The 15709-nt window shown below is 54.4% G+C and overlaps 38 non-coding genes across 38 annotated transcripts; 30 read left to right on the top strand and 8 right to left on the bottom strand.

Moving 5' to 3' along the window:
- The first annotated feature begins 178 nt into the window (after positions 1-178).
- On the top strand, positions 179-250 carry Trnae-uuc. The gene has a single exon. It is a non-coding gene; the product is annotated as a tRNA-Glu (tRNA).
- Positions 251-448: 198 nt separating this feature from the next.
- Trnai-aau lies at positions 449-522 on the top strand. Its single transcript has one exon. It is a non-coding gene; the product is annotated as a tRNA-Ile (tRNA).
- A 581-nt stretch (positions 523-1103) lies between these two features.
- Trnag-ucc lies at positions 1104-1175 on the bottom strand. Its single transcript has one exon. It is a non-coding gene; the product is annotated as a tRNA-Gly (tRNA).
- A 341-nt stretch (positions 1176-1516) lies between these two features.
- Trnag-gcc lies at positions 1517-1587 on the top strand. The gene has a single exon. It is a non-coding gene; the product is annotated as a tRNA-Gly (tRNA).
- A 293-nt stretch (positions 1588-1880) lies between these two features.
- On the top strand, positions 1881-1953 carry Trnam-cau. The gene has a single exon. It is a non-coding gene; the product is annotated as a tRNA-Met (tRNA).
- Positions 1954-2234: 281 nt separating this feature from the next.
- On the top strand, positions 2235-2306 carry Trnae-uuc. Its single transcript has one exon. It is a non-coding gene; the product is annotated as a tRNA-Glu (tRNA).
- Positions 2307-2504: 198 nt separating this feature from the next.
- Trnai-aau lies at positions 2505-2578 on the top strand. Its single transcript has one exon. It is a non-coding gene; the product is annotated as a tRNA-Ile (tRNA).
- Positions 2579-3159: 581 nt separating this feature from the next.
- Trnag-ucc lies at positions 3160-3231 on the bottom strand. Its single transcript has one exon. It is a non-coding gene; the product is annotated as a tRNA-Gly (tRNA).
- A 341-nt stretch (positions 3232-3572) lies between these two features.
- On the top strand, positions 3573-3643 carry Trnag-gcc. Its single transcript has one exon. It is a non-coding gene; the product is annotated as a tRNA-Gly (tRNA).
- A 293-nt stretch (positions 3644-3936) lies between these two features.
- On the top strand, positions 3937-4009 carry Trnam-cau. Its single transcript has one exon. It is a non-coding gene; the product is annotated as a tRNA-Met (tRNA).
- A 281-nt stretch (positions 4010-4290) lies between these two features.
- Positions 4291-4362, top strand: Trnae-uuc. The gene has a single exon. It is a non-coding gene; the product is annotated as a tRNA-Glu (tRNA).
- Positions 4363-4560: 198 nt separating this feature from the next.
- On the top strand, positions 4561-4634 carry Trnai-aau. Its single transcript has one exon. It is a non-coding gene; the product is annotated as a tRNA-Ile (tRNA).
- Positions 4635-5215: 581 nt separating this feature from the next.
- On the bottom strand, positions 5216-5287 carry Trnag-ucc. Its single transcript has one exon. It is a non-coding gene; the product is annotated as a tRNA-Gly (tRNA).
- A 341-nt stretch (positions 5288-5628) lies between these two features.
- Trnag-gcc lies at positions 5629-5699 on the top strand. Its single transcript has one exon. It is a non-coding gene; the product is annotated as a tRNA-Gly (tRNA).
- A 293-nt stretch (positions 5700-5992) lies between these two features.
- On the top strand, positions 5993-6065 carry Trnam-cau. The gene has a single exon. It is a non-coding gene; the product is annotated as a tRNA-Met (tRNA).
- Positions 6066-6346: 281 nt separating this feature from the next.
- Positions 6347-6418, top strand: Trnae-uuc. The gene has a single exon. It is a non-coding gene; the product is annotated as a tRNA-Glu (tRNA).
- Positions 6419-6616: 198 nt separating this feature from the next.
- Trnai-aau lies at positions 6617-6690 on the top strand. The gene has a single exon. It is a non-coding gene; the product is annotated as a tRNA-Ile (tRNA).
- Positions 6691-7271: 581 nt separating this feature from the next.
- Trnag-ucc lies at positions 7272-7343 on the bottom strand. Its single transcript has one exon. It is a non-coding gene; the product is annotated as a tRNA-Gly (tRNA).
- A 341-nt stretch (positions 7344-7684) lies between these two features.
- Trnag-gcc lies at positions 7685-7755 on the top strand. Its single transcript has one exon. It is a non-coding gene; the product is annotated as a tRNA-Gly (tRNA).
- A 293-nt stretch (positions 7756-8048) lies between these two features.
- On the top strand, positions 8049-8121 carry Trnam-cau. The gene has a single exon. It is a non-coding gene; the product is annotated as a tRNA-Met (tRNA).
- A 281-nt stretch (positions 8122-8402) lies between these two features.
- On the top strand, positions 8403-8474 carry Trnae-uuc. The gene has a single exon. It is a non-coding gene; the product is annotated as a tRNA-Glu (tRNA).
- A 198-nt stretch (positions 8475-8672) lies between these two features.
- Trnai-aau lies at positions 8673-8746 on the top strand. Its single transcript has one exon. It is a non-coding gene; the product is annotated as a tRNA-Ile (tRNA).
- A 581-nt stretch (positions 8747-9327) lies between these two features.
- Trnag-ucc lies at positions 9328-9399 on the bottom strand. Its single transcript has one exon. It is a non-coding gene; the product is annotated as a tRNA-Gly (tRNA).
- A 341-nt stretch (positions 9400-9740) lies between these two features.
- On the top strand, positions 9741-9811 carry Trnag-gcc. Its single transcript has one exon. It is a non-coding gene; the product is annotated as a tRNA-Gly (tRNA).
- A 293-nt stretch (positions 9812-10104) lies between these two features.
- Positions 10105-10177, top strand: Trnam-cau. The gene has a single exon. It is a non-coding gene; the product is annotated as a tRNA-Met (tRNA).
- Positions 10178-10458: 281 nt separating this feature from the next.
- On the top strand, positions 10459-10530 carry Trnae-uuc. Its single transcript has one exon. It is a non-coding gene; the product is annotated as a tRNA-Glu (tRNA).
- A 198-nt stretch (positions 10531-10728) lies between these two features.
- On the top strand, positions 10729-10802 carry Trnai-aau. Its single transcript has one exon. It is a non-coding gene; the product is annotated as a tRNA-Ile (tRNA).
- A 581-nt stretch (positions 10803-11383) lies between these two features.
- Positions 11384-11455, bottom strand: Trnag-ucc. The gene has a single exon. It is a non-coding gene; the product is annotated as a tRNA-Gly (tRNA).
- Positions 11456-11796: 341 nt separating this feature from the next.
- Trnag-gcc lies at positions 11797-11867 on the top strand. Its single transcript has one exon. It is a non-coding gene; the product is annotated as a tRNA-Gly (tRNA).
- Positions 11868-12160: 293 nt separating this feature from the next.
- Positions 12161-12233, top strand: Trnam-cau. Its single transcript has one exon. It is a non-coding gene; the product is annotated as a tRNA-Met (tRNA).
- Positions 12234-12514: 281 nt separating this feature from the next.
- Positions 12515-12586, top strand: Trnae-uuc. Its single transcript has one exon. It is a non-coding gene; the product is annotated as a tRNA-Glu (tRNA).
- A 198-nt stretch (positions 12587-12784) lies between these two features.
- Positions 12785-12858, top strand: Trnai-aau. Its single transcript has one exon. It is a non-coding gene; the product is annotated as a tRNA-Ile (tRNA).
- A 581-nt stretch (positions 12859-13439) lies between these two features.
- On the bottom strand, positions 13440-13511 carry Trnag-ucc. Its single transcript has one exon. It is a non-coding gene; the product is annotated as a tRNA-Gly (tRNA).
- A 341-nt stretch (positions 13512-13852) lies between these two features.
- Trnag-gcc lies at positions 13853-13923 on the top strand. The gene has a single exon. It is a non-coding gene; the product is annotated as a tRNA-Gly (tRNA).
- A 293-nt stretch (positions 13924-14216) lies between these two features.
- Trnam-cau lies at positions 14217-14289 on the top strand. Its single transcript has one exon. It is a non-coding gene; the product is annotated as a tRNA-Met (tRNA).
- A 281-nt stretch (positions 14290-14570) lies between these two features.
- Positions 14571-14642, top strand: Trnae-uuc. Its single transcript has one exon. It is a non-coding gene; the product is annotated as a tRNA-Glu (tRNA).
- A 198-nt stretch (positions 14643-14840) lies between these two features.
- Positions 14841-14914, top strand: Trnai-aau. Its single transcript has one exon. It is a non-coding gene; the product is annotated as a tRNA-Ile (tRNA).
- Positions 14915-15495: 581 nt separating this feature from the next.
- On the bottom strand, positions 15496-15567 carry Trnag-ucc. The gene has a single exon. It is a non-coding gene; the product is annotated as a tRNA-Gly (tRNA).
- Between the last annotated feature and the right edge of the window lie 142 nt (positions 15568-15709).

Here is a 15709-nt window from a genome sequence, read left to right as displayed (position 1 = left end):
CCTGTTATTGCTACATACAGCTTCCCTATTCCTCTTCTCCCAGCAGAGCATGAAGCCAAAAGCATTGCTCTGCGACGTTTGAGGTGCGCGCTTTGCCAGTCAGTATGTGCAAAGATGCTCGCAAAGAGAGCGACAATGCGACAAGCGACCGTACGAACGGTCGAATGAAACGGCCGCATCCGGTGTGGTCTAGTGGCTAGGATACCTGGCTTTCACCCAGGAGGCCCGGGTTCGATTCCCGGTACCGGAACGGAATTTTTTCCGCACTAATCGTGACAAGTTTGAGCTGTCCGAGCGGCCGTTTCCCGTCCTGCTCGCAATATAGCTACTGTTTCGTGACCGTCAGCAGAATATAGACTAGGGAAGCAGACACACGACGACCATAGGAATGGTGTATGGCTTCATGCCATCTGATTCCAGCGTAGGGCTGAGCAGCTGCATCTGCCGAGGCCCGTTAGCTCAGTTGGTTAGAGCGTCGTGCTAATAACGCGAAGGTCGTGGGTTCGATCCCCCCACGGGCCACTTCTCTTTTACTACTGCGAAAAGGCAGCGCCGATTTCAGCTGGCGAGTGTGATGACCAAATGATCATCACCCTGCGTGGAAGTTGACAGAGGATCCGAACCCGACTCGTCGGGAAGCACTACAGCATTCACTCGGCAATGGCCATAATATCTTGAATACACTGGTTAGAGAAAATGAAAGAAAATGTCCGATTGCCGATGCGTAACAACTTTGGCCCTTGTCAGTACTTGGGCGGGTGAGCGCATGGGAACACAGGGCACTATTGGCAGTTTTACTTCCTATTTTTGTTTCTCCTTTGTTTTCGGAGCTACAGCCCGATTCGGCCAGGGAGACGCCACCGTGAAATGAAGGGGGCGTGCTGTGTGTCCATCGCCTCGCCTCTCCTTACCTCTCTCAGTCGTTTCTCGTGCTTGTCGTTTTGATATAGGCCGATTTGAGAGCGTCAGCTCTCGCGTCAGCTGAGCAAAGTCGAGACAAGTCGAGACACACTAAGGGCTGGTATGCAGCGAGTAAGAGGGCGAAAAAACAATAGTTTAAGAGCGCGTGGCAAAAGTACTCATACGCGAAATTAAAAGCCTGCTGCGGTGGCCGGGAATCGAACCCGGATCAACTGCTTGGAAGGCAACTATGCTGACCATTACACCACCACCGCACAAGCGAGCGCCCCGCCACCGCGCTGAGTCGGCTTCCCGCCTGTCGGCAGCGGCCGAAGGTGATCGTACCCGGCAGGCGCATTTCGAGGCAGGCTAGGGGAGCACATCCAGACGCATTCGGACAGCGTATCCGCGCACATTTCGCATCCTTTGGCAAGAGTCGGCGCCGGCGACGCAAGAGTACGCAGAGGACCGCGTTCTGGCGGCATCTTTAAGCAGTGCAGTGCAGGATTCAGCGTCTGCAGCATCTTCTCCACAGAATGCTACGGCGCTTGACGGCAGTCCCACTTTCCCTTGAGACATCTGCTCGGGAAGCAGCGTGAAGGTACCGCTGGCCCGAGCATCGGTGGTTCAGTGGTAGAATGCTCGCCTGCCACGCGGGCGGCCCGGGTTCGATTCCCGGCCGATGCATCATTTTGTTTTTTCTCCGGTAGGGGTGCTGCGTGTCTTTCGCACTCGAACTGCGTGAGCCATGAGAATGAACCGCGGGATTCCGTGTGGAAAGAACCAATCATGCAGCGCGGACGACTGCTCGTTTGGACTCCTGCGTGCTATTGTACATACTGGCGTCGGCCTAGCATCGCAAGTTGCCTGCCGCGCCGTGAATGCACGTGTAGCAACAGAAAAAATGAGCCAGGGAGTGCAGACTCTCTACCACTTGTATTCGGTACTTACCAAGATTCCAGAAGGTCTAACGATCGCCTGCCTCGGTAGCGCAGTAGGCAGCGCGTAAGTCTCATAATCTTAAGGTCGTGAGTTCGATCGTCACCCGGGGCATCTAATTTTCTGTGACTGAAGGTGGTGCTGTTGCTAGGGCGCCAACTTATTTCTTGTTTGTTATCCACAACGTTTCAACGCTTCAGCGGGAAAATGTTTACTTCCTGTTATTGCTACATACAGCTTCCCTATTCCTCTTCTCCCAGCAGAGCATGAAGCCAAAAGCATTGCTCTGCGACGTTTGAGGTGCGCGCCTTGCCAGTCAGTATGTGCAAAGATGCTCGCAAAGAGAGCGACAATGCGACAAGCGACCGTACGAACGGTCGAATGAAACGGCCGCATCCGGTGTGGTCTAGTGGCTAGGATACCTGGCTTTCACCCAGGAGGCCCGGGTTCGATTCCCGGTACCGGAACGGAATTTTTTCCACACTAATCGTGACAAGTTTGAGCTGTCCGAGCGGCCGTTTCCCGTCCTGCTCGCAATATAGCTACTGTTTCGTGACCGTCAGCAGAATATAGACTAGGGAAGCAGACACACGACGACCATAGGAATGGTGTATGGCTTCATGCCATCTGATTCCAGCGTAGGGCTGAGCAGCTGCATCTGCCGAGGCCCGTTAGCTCAGTTGGTTAGAGCGTCGTGCTAATAACGCGAAGGTCGTGGGTTCGATCCCCCCACGGGCCACTTCTCTTTTACTACTGCGAAAAGGCAGCGCCGATTTCAGCTGGCGAGTGTGATGACCAAATGATCATCACCCTGCGTGGAAGTTGACAGAGGATCCGAACCCGACTCGTCGGGAAGCACTACAGCATTCACTCGGCAATGGCCATAATATCTTGAATACACTGGTTAGAGAAAATGAAAGAAAATGTCCGATTGCCGATGCGTAACAACTTTGGCCCTTGTCAGTACTTGGGCGGGTGAGCGCATGGGAACACAGGGCACTATTGGCAGTTTTACTTCCTATTTTTGTTTCTCCTTTGTTTTCGGAGCTACAGCCCGATTCGGCCAGGGAGACGCCACCGTGAAATGAAGGGGGCGTGCTGTGTGTCCATCGCCTCGCCTCTCCTTACCTCTCTCAGTCGTTTCTCGTGCTTGTCGTTTTGATATAGGCCGATTTGAGAGCGTCAGCTCTCGCGTCAGCTGAGCAAAGTCGAGACAAGTCGAGACACACCAAGGGCTGGTATGCAGCGAGTAAGAGGGCGAAAAAACAATAGTTTAAGAGCGCGTGGCAAAAGTACTCATACGCGAAATTAAAAGCCTGCTGCGGTGGCCGGGAATCGAACCCGGATCAACTGCTTGGAAGGCAACTATGCTGACCATTACACCACCACCGCACAAGCGAGCGCCCCGCCACCGCGCTGAGTCGGCTTCCCGCCTGTCGGCAGCGGCCGAAGGTGATCGTACCCGGCAGGCGCATTTCGAGGCAGGCTAGGGGAGCACATCCAGACGCATTCGGACAGCGTATCCGCGCACATTTCGCATCCTTTGGCAAGAGTCGGCGCCGGCGACGCAAGAGTACGCAGAGGACCGCGTTCTGGCGGCATCTTTAAGCAGTGCAGTGCAGGATTCAGCGTCTGCAGCATCTTCTCCACAGAATGCTACGGCGCTTGACGGCAGTCCCACTTTCCCTTGAGACATCTGCTCGGGAAGCAGCGTGAAGGTACCGCTGGCCCGAGCATCGGTGGTTCAGTGGTAGAATGCTCGCCTGCCACGCGGGCGGCCCGGGTTCGATTCCCGGCCGATGCATCATTTTGTTTTTTCTCCGGTAGGGGTGCTGCGTGTCTTTCGCACTCGAACTGCGTGAGCCATGAGAATGAACCGCGGGATTCCGTGTGGAAAGAACCAATCATGCAGCGCGGACGACTGCTCGTTTGGACTCCTGCGTGCTATTGTACATACTGGCGTCGGCCTAGCATCGCAAGTTGCCTGCCGCGCCGTGAATGCACGTGTAGCAACAGAAAAAATGAGCCAGGGAGTGCAGACTCTCTACCACTTGTATTCGGTACTTACCAAGATTCCAGAAGGTCTAACGATCGCCTGCCTCGGTAGCGCAGTAGGCAGCGCGTAAGTCTCATAATCTTAAGGTCGTGAGTTCGATCCTCACCCGGGGCATCTAATTTTCTGTGACTGAAGGTGGTGCTGTTGCTAGGGCGCCAACTTATTTCTTGTTTGTTATCCACAACGTTTCAACGCTTCAGCGGGAAAATGTTTACTTCCTGTTATTGCTACATACAGCTTCCCTATTCCTCTTCTCCCAGCAGAGCATGAAGCCAAAAGCATTGCTCTGCGACGTTTGAGGTGCGCGCCTTGCCAGTCAGTATGTGCAAAGATGCTCGCAAAGAGAGCGACAATGCGACAAGCGACCGTACGAACGGTCGAATGAAACGGCCGCATCCGGTGTGGTCTAGTGGCTAGGATACCTGGCTTTCACCCAGGAGGCCCGGGTTCGATTCCCGGTACCGGAACGGAATTTTTTCCACACTAATCGTGACAAGTTTGAGCTGTCCGAGCGGCCGTTTCCCGTCCTGCTCGCAATATAGCTACTGTTTCGTGACCGTCAGCAGAATATAGACTAGGGAAGCAGACACACGACGACCATAGGAATGGTGTATGGCTTCATGCCATCTGATTCCAGCGTAGGGCTGAGCAGCTGCATCTGCCGAGGCCCGTTAGCTCAGTTGGTTAGAGCGTCGTGCTAATAACGCGAAGGTCGTGGGTTCGATCCCCCCACGGGCCACTTCTCTTTTACTACTGCGAAAAGGCAGCGCCGATTTCAGCTGGCGAGTGTGATGACCAAATGATCATCACCCTGCGTGGAAGTTGACAGAGGATCCGAACCCGACTCGTCGGGTAGCACTACAGCATTCACTCGGCAATGGCCATAATATCTTGAATACACTGGTTAGAGAAAATGAAAGAAAATGTCCGATTGCCGATGCGTAACAACTTTGGCCCTTGTCAGTACTTGGGCGGGTGAGCGCATGGGAACACAGGGCACTATTGGCAGTTTTACTTCCTATTTTTGTTTCTCCTTTGTTTTCGGAGCTACAGCCCGATTCGGCCAGGGAGACGCCACCGTGAAATGAAGGGGGCGTGCTGTGTGTCCATCGCCTCGCCTCTCCTTACCTCTCTCAGTCGTTTCTCGTGCTTGTCGTTTTGATATAGGCCGATTTGAGAGCGTCAGCTCTCGCGTCAGCTGAGCAAAGTCGAGACAAGTCGAGACACACTAAGGGCTGGTATGCAGCGAGTAAGAGGGCGAAAAAACAATAGTTTAAGAGCGCGTGGCAAAAGTACTCATACGCGAAATTAAAAGCCTGCTGCGGTGGCCGGGAATCGAACCCGGATCAACTGCTTGGAAGGCAACTATGCTGACCATTACACCACCACCGCACAAGCGAGCGCCCCGCCACCGCGCTGAGTCGGCTTCCCGCCTGTCGGCAGCGGCCGAAGGTGATCGTACCCGGCAGGCGCATTTCGAGGCAGGCTAGGGGAGCACATCCAGACGCATTCGGACAGCGTATCCGCGCACATTTCGCATCCTTTGGCAAGAGTCGGCGCCGGCGACGCAAGAGTACGCAGAGGACCGCGTTCTGGCGGCATCTTTAAGCAGTGCAGTGCAGGATTCAGCGTCTGCAGCATCTTCTCCACAGAATGCTACGGCGCTTGACGGCAGTCCCACTTTCCCTTGAGACATCTGCTCGGGAAGCAGCGTGAAGGTACCGCTGGCCCGAGCATCGGTGGTTCAGTGGTAGAATGCTCGCCTGCCACGCGGGCGGCCCGGGTTCGATTCCCGGCCGATGCATCATTTTGTTTTTTCTCCGGTAGGGGTGCTGCGTGTCTTTCGCACTCGAACTGCGTGAGCCATGAGAATGAACCGCGGGATTCCGTGTGGAAAGAACCAATCATGCAGCGCGGACGACTGCTCGTTTGGACTCCTGCGTGCTATTGTACATACTGGCGTCGGCCTAGCATCGCAAGTTGCCTGCCGCGCCGTGAATGCACGTGTAGCAACAGAAAAAATGAGCCAGGGAGTGCAGACTCTCTACCACTTGTATTCGGTACTTACCAAGATTCCAGAAGGTCTAACGATCGCCTGCCTCGGTAGCGCAGTAGGCAGCGCGTAAGTCTCATAATCTTAAGGTCGTGAGTTCGATCGTCACCCGGGGCATCTAATTTTCTGTGACTGAAGGTGGTGCTGTTGCTAGGGCGCCAACTTATTTCTTGTTTGTTATCCACAACGTTTCAACGCTTCAGCGGGAAAATGTTTACTTCCTGTTATTGCTACATACAGCTTCCCTATTCCTCTTCTCCCAGCAGAGCATGAAGCCAAAAGCATTGCTCTGCGACGTTTGAGGTGCGCGCCTTGCCAGTCAGTATGTGCAAAGATGCTCGCAAAGAGAGCGACAATGCGACAAGCGACCGTACGAACGGTCGAATGAAACGGCCGCATCCGGTGTGGTCTAGTGGCTAGGATACCTGGCTTTCACCCAGGAGGCCCGGGTTCGATTCCCGGTACCGGAACGGAATTTTTTCCACACTAATCGTGACAAGTTTGAGCTGTCCGAGCGGCCGTTTCCCGTCCTGCTCGCAATATAGCTACTGTTTCGTGACCGTCAGCAGAATATAGACTAGGGAAGCAGACACACGACGACCATAGGAATGGTGTATGGCTTCATGCCATCTGATTCCAGCGTAGGGCTGAGCAGCTGCATCTGCCGAGGCCCGTTAGCTCAGTTGGTTAGAGCGTCGTGCTAATAACGCGAAGGTCGTGGGTTCGATCCCCCCACGGGCCACTTCTCTTTTACTACTGCGAAAAGGCAGCGCCGATTTCAGCTGGCGAGTGTGATGACCAAATGATCATCACCCTGCGTGGAAGTTGACAGAGGATCCGAACCCGACTCGTCGGGAAGCACTACAGCATTCACTCGGCAATGGCCATAATATCTTGAATACACTGGTTAGAGAAAATGAAAGAAAATGTCCGATTGCCGATGCGTAACAACTTTGGCCCTTGTCAGTACTTGGGCGGGTGAGCGCATGGGAACACAGGGCACTATTGGCAGTTTTACTTCCTATTTTTGTTTCTCCTTTGTTTTCGGAGCTACAGCCCGATTCGGCCAGGGAGACGCCACCGTGAAATGAAGGGGGCGTGCTGTGTGTCCATCGCCTCGCCTCTCCTTACCTCTCTCAGTCGTTTCTCGTGCTTGTCGTTTTGATATAGGCCGATTTGAGAGCGTCAGCTCTCGCGTCAGCTGAGCAAAGTCGAGACAAGTCGAGACACACTAAGGGCTGGTATGCAGCGAGTAAGAGGGCGAAAAAACAATAGTTTAAGAGCGCGTGGCAAAAGTACTCATACGCGAAATTAAAAGCCTGCTGCGGTGGCCGGGAATCGAACCCGGATCAACTGCTTGGAAGGCAACTATGCTGACCATTACACCACCACCGCACAAGCGAGCGCCCCGCCACCGCGCTGAGTCGGCTTCCCGCCTGTCGGCAGCGGCCGAAGGTGATCGTACCCGGCAGGCGCATTTCGAGGCAGGCTAGGGGAGCACATCCAGACGCATTCGGACAGCGTATCCGCGCACATTTCGCATCCTTTGGCAAGAGTCGGCGCCGGCGACGCAAGAGTACGCAGAGGACCGCGTTCTGGCGGCATCTTTAAGCAGTGCAGTGCAGGATTCAGCGTCTGCAGCATCTTCTCCACAGAATGCTACGGCGCTTGACGGCAGTCCCACTTTCCCTTGAGACATCTGCTCGGGAAGCAGCGTGAAGGTACCGCTGGCCCGAGCATCGGTGGTTCAGTGGTAGAATGCTCGCCTGCCACGCGGGCGGCCCGGGTTCGATTCCCGGCCGATGCATCATTTTGTTTTTTCTCCGGTAGGGGTGCTGCGTGTCTTTCGCACTCGAACTGCGTGAACCATGAGAATGAACCGCGGGATTCCGTGTGGAAAGAACCAATCATGCAGCGCGGACGACTGCTCGTTTGGACTCCTGCGTGCTATTGTACATACTGGCGTCGGCCTAGCATCGCAAGTTGCCTGCCGCGCCGTGAATGCACGTGTAGCAACAGAAAAAATGAGCCAGGGAGTGCAGACTCTCTACCACTTGTATTCGGTACTTACCAAGATTCCAGAAGGTCTAACGATCGCCTGCCTCGGTAGCGCAGTAGGCAGCGCGTAAGTCTCATAATCTTAAGGTCGTGAGTTCGATCCTCACCCGGGGCATCTAATCTTCTGTGACTGAAGGTGGTGCTGTTGCTAGGGCGCCAACTTATTTCTTGTTTGTTATCCACAACGTTTCAACGCTTCAGCGGGAAAATGTTTACTTTCTGTTATTGCTACATACAGCTTCCCTATTCCTCTTCTCCCAGCAGAGCATGAAGCCAAAAGCATTGCTCTGCGACGTTTGAGGTGCGCGCCTTGCCAGTCAGTATGTGCAAAGATGCTCGCAAAGAGAGCGACAATGCGACAAGCGACCGTACGAACGGTCGAATGAAACGGCCGCATCCGGTGTGGTCTAGTGGCTAGGATACCTGGCTTTCACCCAGGAGGCCCGGGTTCGATTCCCGGTACCGGAACGGAATTTTTTCCACACTAATCGTGACAAGTTTGAGCTGTCCGAGCGGCCGTTTCCCGTCCTGCTCGCAATATAGCTACTGTTTCGTGACCGTCAGCAGAATATAGACTAGGGAAGCAGACACACGACGACCATAGGAATGGTGTATGGCTTCATGCCATCTGATTCCAGCGTAGGGCTGAGCAGCTGCATCTGCCGAGGCCCGTTAGCTCAGTTGGTTAGAGCGTCGTGCTAATAACGCGAAGGTCGTGGGTTCGATCCCCCCACGGGCCACTTCTCTTTTACTACTGCGAAAAGGCAGCGCCGATTTCAGCTGGCGAGTGTGATGACCAAATGATCATCACCCTGCGTGGAAGTTGACAGAGGATCCGAACCCGACTCGTCGGGAAGCACTACAGCATTCACTCGGCAATGGCCATAATATCTTGAATACACTGGTTAGAGAAAATGAAAGAAAATGTCCGATTGCCGATGCGTAACAACTTTGGCCCTTGTCAGTACTTGGGCGGGTGAGCGCATGGGAACACAGGGCACTATTGGCAGTTTTACTTCCTATTTTTGTTTCTCCTTTGTTTTCGGAGCTACAGCCCGATTCGGCCAGGGAGACGCCACCGTGAAATGAAGGGGGCGTGCTGTGTGTCCATCGCCTCGCCTCTCCTTACCTCTCTCAGTCGTTTCTCGTGCTTGTCGTTTTGATATAGGCCGATTTGAGAGCGTCAGCTCTCGCGTCAGCTGAGCAAAGTCGAGACAAGTCGAGACACACTAAGGGCTGGTATGCAGCGAGTAAGAGGGCGAAAAAACAATAGTTTAAGAGCGCGTGGCAAAAGTACTCATACGCGAAATTAAAAGCCTGCTGCGGTGGCCGGGAATCGAACCCGGATCAACTGCTTGGAAGGCAACTATGCTGACCATTACACCACCACCGCACAAGCGAGCGCCCCGCCACCGCGCTGAGTCGGCTTCCCGCCTGTCGGCAGCGGCCGAAGGTGATCGTACCCGGCAGGCGCATTTCGAGGCAGGCTAGGGGAGCACATCCAGACGCATTCGGACAGCGTATCCGCGCACATTTCGCATCCTTTGGCAAGAGTCGGCGCCGGCGACGCAAGAGTACGCAGAGGACCGCGTTCTGGCGGCATCTTTAAGCAGTGCAGTGCAGGATTCAGCGTCTGCAGCATCTTCTCCACAGAATGCTACGGCGCTTGACGGCAGTCCCACTTTCCCTTGAGACATCTGCTCGGGAAGCAGCGTGAAGGTACCGCTGGCCCGAGCATCGGTGGTTCAGTGGTAGAATGCTCGCCTGCCACGCGGGCGGCCCGGGTTCGATTCCCGGCCGATGCATCATTTTGTTTTTTCTCCGGTAGGGGTGCTGCGTGTCTTTCGCACTCGAACTGCGTGAACCATGAGAATGAACCGCGGGATTCCGTGTGGAAAGAACCAATCATGCAGCGCGGACGACTGCTCGTTTGGACTCCTGCGTGCTATTGTACATACTGGCGTCGGCCTAGCATCGCAAGTTGCCTGCCGCGCCGTGAATGCACGTGTAGCAACAGAAAAAATGAGCCAGGGAGTGCAGACTCTCTACCACTTGTATTCGGTACTTACCAAGATTCCAGAAGGTCTAACGATCGCCTGCCTCGGTAGCGCAGTAGGCAGCGCGTAAGTCTCATAATCTTAAGGTCGTGAGTTCGATCCTCACCCGGGGCATCTAATCTTCTGTGACTGAAGGTGGTGCTGTTGCTAGGGCGCCAACTTATTTCTTGTTTGTTATCCACAACGTTTCAACGCTTCAGCGGGAAAATGTTTACTTTCTGTTATTGCTACATACAGCTTCCCTATTCCTCTTCTCCCAGCAGAGCATGAAGCCAAAAGCATTGCTCTGCGACGTTTGAGGTGCGCGCCTTGCCAGTCAGTATGTGCAAAGATGCTCGCAAAGAGAGCGACAATGCGACAAGCGACCGTACGAACGGTCGAATGAAACGGCCGCATCCGGTGTGGTCTAGTGGCTAGGATACCTGGCTTTCACCCAGGAGGCCCGGGTTCGATTCCCGGTACCGGAACGGAATTTTTTCCACACTAATCGTGACAAGTTTGAGCTGTCCGAGCGGCCGTTTCCCGTCCTGCTCGCAATATAGCTACTGTTTCGTGACCGTCAGCAGAATATAGACTAGGGAAGCAGACACACGACGACCATAGGAATGGTGTATGGCTTCATGCCATCTGATTCCAGCGTAGGGCTGAGCAGCTGCATCTGCCGAGGCCCGTTAGCTCAGTTGGTTAGAGCGTCGTGCTAATAACGCGAAGGTCGTGGGTTCGATCCCCCCACGGGCCACTTCTCTTTTACTACTGCGAAAAGGCAGCGCCGATTTCAGCTGGCGAGTGTGATGACCAAATGATCATCACCCTGCGTGGAAGTTGACAGAGGATCCGAACCCGACTCGTCGGGAAGCACTACAGCATTCACTCGGCAATGGCCATAATATCTTGAATACACTGGTTAGAGAAAATGAAAGAAAATGTCCGATTGCCGATGCGTAACAACTTTGGCCCTTGTCAGTACTTGGGCGGGTGAGCGCATGGGAACACAGGGCACTATTGGCAGTTTTACTTCCTATTTTTGTTTCTCCTTTGTTTTCGGAGCTACAGCCCGATTCGGCCAGGGAGACGCCACCGTGAAATGAAGGGGGCGTGCTGTGTGTCCATCGCCTCGCCTCTCCTTACCTCTCTCAGTCGTTTCTCGTGCTTGTCGTTTTGATATAGGCCGATTTGAGAGCGTCAGCTCTCGCGTCAGCTGAGCAAAGTCGAGACAAGTCGAGACACACTAAGGGCTGGTATGCAGCGAGTAAGAGGGCGAAAAAACAATAGTTTAAGAGCGCGTGGCAAAAGTACTCATACGCGAAATTAAAAGCCTGCTGCGGTGGCCGGGAATCGAACCCGGATCAACTGCTTGGAAGGCAACTATGCTGACCATTACACCACCACCGCACAAGCGAGCGCCCCGCCACCGCGCTGAGTCGGCTTCCCGCCTGTCGGCAGCGGCCGAAGGTGATCGTACCCGGCAGGCGCATTTCGAGGCAGGCTAGGGGAGCACATCCAGACGCATTCGGACAGCGTATCCGCGCACATTTCGCATCCTTTGGCAAGAGTCGGCGCCGGCGACGCAAGAGTACGCAGAGGACCGCGTTCTGGCGGCATCTTTAAGCAGTGCAGTGCAGGATTCAGCGTCTGCAGCATCTTCTCCACAGAATGCTACGGCGCTTGACGGCAGTCCCACTTTCCCTTGAGACATCTGCTCGGGAAGCAGCGTGAAGGTACCGCTGGCCCGAGCATCGGTGGTTCAGTGGTAGAATGCTCGCCTGCCACGCGGGCGGCCCGGGTTCGATTCCCGGCCGATGCATCATTTTGTTTTTTCTCCGGTAGGGGTGCTGCGTGTCTTTCGCACTCGAACTGCGTGAGCCATGAGAATGAACCGCGGGATTCCGTGTGGAAAGAACCAATCATGCAGCGCGGACGACTGCTCGTTTGGACTCCTGCGTGCTATTGTACATACTGGCGTCGGCCTAGCATCGCAAGTTGCCTGCCGCGCCGTGAATGCACGTGTAGCAACAGAAAAAATGAGCCAGGGAGTGCAGACTCTCTACCACTTGTATTCGGTACTTACCAAGATTCCAGAAGGTCTAACGATCGCCTGCCTCGGTAGCGCAGTAGGCAGCGCGTAAGTCTCATAATCTTAAGGTCGTGAGTTCGATCGTCACCCGGGGCATCTAATTTTCTGTGACTGAAGGTGGTGCTGTTGCTAGGGCGCCAACTTATTTCTTGTTTGTTATCCACAACGTTTCAACGCTTCAGCGGGAAAATGTTTACTTCCTGTTATTGCTACATACAGCTTCCCTATTCCTCTTCTCCCAGCAGAGCATGAAGCCAAAAGCATTGCTCTGCGACGTTTGAGGTGCGCGCCTTGCCAGTCAGTATGTGCAAAGATGCTCGCAAAGAGAGCGACAATGCGACAAGCGACCGTACGAACGGTCGAATGAAACGGCCGCATCCGGTGTGGTCTAGTGGCTAGGATACCTGGCTTTCACCCAGGAGGCCCGGGTTCGATTCCCGGTACCGGAACGGAATTTTTTCCACACTAATCGTGACAAGTTTGAGCTGTCCGAGCGGCCGTTTCCCGTCCTGCTCGCAATATAGCTACTGTTTCGTGACCGTCAGCAGAATATAGACTAGGGAAGCAGACACACGACGACCATAGGAATGGTGTATGGCTTCATGCCATCTGATTCCAGCGTAGGGCTGAGCAGCTGCATCTGCCGAGGCCCGTTAGCTCAGTTGGTTAGAGCGTCGTGCTAATAACGCGAAGGTCGTGGGTTCGATCCCCCCACGGGCCACTTCTCTTTTACTACTGCGAAAAGGCAGCGCCGATTTCAGCTGGCGAGTGTGATGACCAAATGATCATCACCCTGCGTGGAAGTTGACAGAGGATCCGAACCCGACTCGTCGGGAAGCACTACAGCATTCACTCGGCAATGGCCATAATATCTTGAATACACTGGTTAGAGAAAATGAAAGAAAATGTCCGATTGCCGATGCGTAACAACTTTGGCCCTTGTCAGTACTTGGGCGGGTGAGCGCATGGGAACACAGGGCACTATTGGCAGTTTTACTTCCTATTTTTGTTTCTCCTTTGTTTTCGGAGCTACAGCCCGATTCGGCCAGGGAGACGCCACCGTGAAATGAAGGGGGCGTGCTGTGTGTCCATCGCCTCGCCTCTCCTTACCTCTCTCAGTCGTTTCTCGTGCTTGTCGTTTTGATATAGGCCGATTTGAGAGCGTCAGCTCTCGCGTCAGCTGAGCAAAGTCGAGACAAGTCGAGACACACTAAGGGCTGGTATGCAGCGAGTAAGAGGGCGAAAAAACAATAGTTTAAGAGCGCGTGGCAAAAGTACTCATACGCGAAATTAAAAGCCTGCTGCGGTGGCCGGGAATCGAACCCGGATCAACTGCTTGGAAGGCAACTATGCTGACCATTACACCACCACCGCACAAGCGAGCGCCCCGCCACCGCGCTGAGTCGGCTTCCCGCCTGTCGGCAGCGGCCGAAGGTGATCGTACCCGGCAGGCGCATTTCGAGGCAGGCTAGGGGAGCACATCCAGACGCATTCGGACAGCGTATCCGCGCACATTTCGCATCCTTTGGCAAGAGTCGGCGCCGGCGACGCAAGAGTACGCAGAGGACCGCGTTCTGGCGGCATCTTTAAGCAGTGCAGTGCAGGATTCAGCGTCTGCAGCATCTTCTCCACAGAATGCTACGGCGCTTGACGGCAGTCCCACTTTCCCTTGAGACATCTGCTCGGGAAGCAGCGTGAAGGTACCGCTGGCCCGAGCATCGGTGGTTCAGTGGTAGAATGCTCGCCTGCCACGCGGGCGGCCCGGGTTCGATTCCCGGCCGATGCATCATTTTGTTTTTTCTCCGGTAGGGGTGCTGCGTGTCTTTCGCACTCGAACTGCGTGAGCCATGAGAATGAACCGCGGGATTCCGTGTGGAAAGAACCAATCATGCAGCGCGGACGACTGCTCGTTTGGACTCCTGCGTGCTATTGTACATACTGGCGTCGGCCTAGCATCGCAAGTTGCCTGCCGCGCCGTGAATGCACGTGTAGCAACAGAAAAAATGAGCCAGGGAGTGCAGACTCTCTACCACTTGTATTCGGTACTTACCAAGATTCCAGAAGGTCTAACGATCGCCTGCCTCGGTAGCGCAGTAGGCAGCGCGTAAGTCTCATAATCTTAAGGTCGTGAGTTCGATCCTCACCCGGGGCATCTAATCTTCTGTGACTGAAGGTGGTGCTGTTGCTAGGGCGCCAACTTATTTCTTGTTTGTTATCCACAACGTTTCAACGCTTCAGCGGGAAAATGTTTACTTTCTGTTATTGCTACATACAGCTTCCCTATTCCTCTTCTCCCAGCAGAGCATGAAGCCAAAAGCATTGCTCTGCGACGTTTGAGGTGCGCGCCTTGCCAGTCAGTATGTGCAAAGATGCTCGCAAAGAGAGCGACAATGCGACAAGCGACCGTACGAACGGTCGAATGAAACGGCCGCATCCGGTGTGGTCTAGTGGCTAGGATACCTGGCTTTCACCCAGGAGGCCCGGGTTCGATTCCCGGTACCGGAACGGAATTTTTTCCACACTAATCGTGACAAGTTTGAGCTGTCCGAGCGGCCGTTTCCCGTCCTGCTCGCAATATAGCTACTGTTTCGTGACCGTCAGCAGAATATAGACTAGGGAAGCAGACACACGACGACCATAGGAATGGTGTATGGCTTCATGCCATCTGATTCCAGCGTAGGGCTGAGCAGCTGCATCTGCCGAGGCCCGTTAGCTCAGTTGGTTAGAGCGTCGTGCTAATAACGCGAAGGTCGTGGGTTCGATCCCCCCACGGGCCACTTCTCTTTTACTACTGCGAAAAGGCAGCGCCGATTTCAGCTGGCGAGTGTGATGACCAAATGATCATCACCCTGCGTGGAAGTTGACAGAGGATCCGAACCCGACTCGTCGGGAAGCACTACAGCATTCACTCGGCAATGGCCATAATATCTTGAATACACTGGTTAGAGAAAATGAAAGAAAATGTCCGATTGCCGATGCGTAACAACTTTGGCCCTTGTCAGTACTTGGGCGGGTGAGCGCATGGGAACACAGGGCACTATTGGCAGTTTTACTTCCTATTTTTGTTTCTCCTTTGTTTTCGGAGCTACAGCCCGATTCGGCCAGGGAGACGCCACCGTGAAATGAAGGGGGCGTGCTGTGTGTCCATCGCCTCGCCTCTCCTTACCTCTCTCAGTCGTTTCTCGTGCTTGTCGTTTTGATATAGGCCGATTTGAGAGCGTCAGCTCTCGCGTCAGCTGAGCAAAGTCGAGACAAGTCGAGACACACTAAGGGCTGGTATGCAGCGAGTAAGAGGGCGAAAAAACAATAGTTTAAGAGCGCGTGGCAAAAGTACTCATACGCGAAATTAAAAGCCTGCTGCGGTGGCCGGGAATCGAACCCGGATCAACTGCTTGGAAGGCAACTATGCTGACCATTACACCACCACCGCACAAGCGAGCGCCCCGCCACCGCGCTGAGTCGGCTTCCCGCCTGTCGGCAGCGGCCGAAGGTGATCGTACCCGGCAGGCGCATTTCGAGGCAGGCTAGGGGAGCACATCCAGACGCATTCGGACAGCGTATCCGCGCACATT

Source organism: Schistocerca americana, unplaced genomic scaffold, assembly GCF_021461395.2.
Source record: "Schistocerca americana isolate TAMUIC-IGC-003095 unplaced genomic scaffold, iqSchAmer2.1 HiC_scaffold_473, whole genome shotgun sequence".
Lineage (NCBI taxonomy): Eukaryota > Metazoa > Arthropoda > Insecta > Orthoptera > Acrididae > Schistocerca > Schistocerca americana.
This window is presented reverse-complemented; position numbering and strand designations above follow the sequence as displayed.